The sequence below is a fragment of the Rhinoderma darwinii genome, unplaced genomic scaffold (genome assembly GCF_050947455.1).
Source record: "Rhinoderma darwinii isolate aRhiDar2 unplaced genomic scaffold, aRhiDar2.hap1 Scaffold_140, whole genome shotgun sequence".
In the NCBI taxonomy this organism is placed as follows: Eukaryota; Metazoa; Chordata; class Amphibia; order Anura; family Rhinodermatidae; genus Rhinoderma; species Rhinoderma darwinii.
Genome location: NW_027461968.1, coordinates 2,840,371 through 2,842,613, shown reverse-complemented (window position 1 = coordinate 2,842,613; position 2,243 = coordinate 2,840,371).

Below are 2,243 nucleotides of genomic sequence, written 5' to 3'. Positions count from 1 at the left end.
CAACCACAGTGCTCCCATAACAGTGCCAACCAGTACTCCCATAACAGTGCCAGCTACAGTGCTCCCATAACAGTGCCAGCTACAGTGCTCCCATAACAGTGCCAGCCACAGTGCTCCCATAACAGTGCCAGCCACAGTGCTCCCATAACAGTGCCAGCCACAGTGCTCCCATAACAGTGCCAGCCACAGTGCTCCCATAACAGTGCCAGCCACAGTGCTCCCATAACAGTGCCAGCCATAGTGTTCCTTAACAGTGCCAGCCACAGTGCTCCCATAACAATGCCAGCCACAGTGCTCCCATAACAGTGCCAGCCACAGTGCTCCCATAACAGTGCCAGCCACAGTGCTCCCATAACAGTGCCAGCCAGTACTCCCATAACAGTGCCATCCAGTGCTCCCATAACAGTGCCAACTAGTGCTCCCATAACAGTGCCATCCAGTGCTCCCATAACAGTGCCAACCACAGTGCTCCCATAACAGTGCCAGCCACAGTGCTCCCATAACAGTGCCAGCCACAGTGCTCCCATAACAGTGCCAGCCACAGTGCTCCCATAACAGTGCCAGCCACAGTGCTCCCATAACAGTGCCAGCCACAGTGCTCCCATAACAGTGCCAGCCACAGTGCTCCCATAAAAGTGCCAGCCACAGTGCTCCCATAACAGTGCCAGCCACAGTGCTCCCATAACAGTGCCAGCCACAGTGCTCCCATAACAGTGCCAGCCAGTGCTCCCATAACAGTGCCATCCAGTGCTCCCATAACAGTGCCAACCAGTGCTCCCATAACAGTGCCATCCAGTGCTCCCATAACCGTGCCAACCACAGTGCTCCCATAACAGTGCCAGCCACAGTGCTCCCATAACGGTGCCAGCCACAGTGCTCCCATAACGGTGCCAGCCACAGTGCTCCCATAACGGTGCCAGCCACAGTGCTCCCATAACGGTGCCAGCCACAGTGCTCCCATAACGGTGCCAGCCACAGTGCTCCCATAACGGTGCCAGCCACAGTGCTCCCATAACGGTGCCAGCCACAGTGCTCCCATAACGGTGCCAGCCACAGTGCTCCCATAACAGTGCCAGCCACAGTGCTCCCATAACAGTGCCAGCCAGTGCTCCCATAACAGTGCCAACCAGTGCTCCCATAACAGTGCCAACCAGTACTCCCATAACAGTGCCAGCTACAGTGCTCCCATAACAGTGCCAGCCACAGTGCTCCCATAACAGTGCCAGCCACAGTGCTCCCATAACAGTGCCAGCCACAGTGCTCCCATAACGGTGCCAGCCACAGTGCTCCCATAACGGTGCCAGCCACAGTGCTCCCATAACGGTGCCAGCCACAGTGCTCCCATAACGGTGCCAGCCACAGTGCTCCCATAACGGTGCCAGCCACAGTGCTCCCATAACGGTGCCAGCCACAGTGCTCCCATAACGGTGCCAGCCACAGTGCTCCCATAACGGTGCCAGCCACAGTGCTCCCATAACGGTGCCAGCCACAGTGCTCCCATAACGGTGCCAGCCACAGTGCTCCCATAACGGTGCCAGCCAAAGTGCTCCCATAACGGTGCCAGCCAGTGCTCCCATAACAGTGCCATCCAGTGCTCCCATAACAGTGCCAACCAGTGCTCCCATAACAGTGCCAACCAGTACTCCCATAACAGTGCCAACCAGTACTCCCATAACAGTGCCAGCTACAGTGCTCCCATTACAGTGCCAGCCACAGTGCTCCCATAACAGTGCCAGCCACAGTGCTCCCATAACAGTGCCAGCCACAGTGCTCCCATAACAGTGCCAGCCACAGTGCTCCCATAACAGTGCCAGCCACAGTGCTCCCATAACAGTGCCAGCCACAGTGCTCCCATAACAGTGCCAGCCACAGTGCTCCCATAACAGTGCCAGCCACAGTGCTCCCATAACAGTGCCAGCCACAGTGCTTCCATAACAGTGCCAGCCACAGTGCTCCAATAACAGTGCCAGCCAGTGCTCCCATAACAGTGCCATCCAGTGCTCCCATAACAGTGCCAGCCAGTGCTCCCATAACAGTGCCATCCAGTGCTCCCATAACAGTGCCAACCAGTGCTCCCATAACAGTGCCAACCAGTGCTCCCATAACAGTGCCAACCAGTACTCCCATAACCGTGCCAACCAGTGCTCCCATAACAGTGCCATCCAGTCCTCCCATAACAGTGCCAGCCACAGTGCTCCCATAAAAGTGCCAGCCACAGTGCTCCCATAACAGTGCCAGCCACA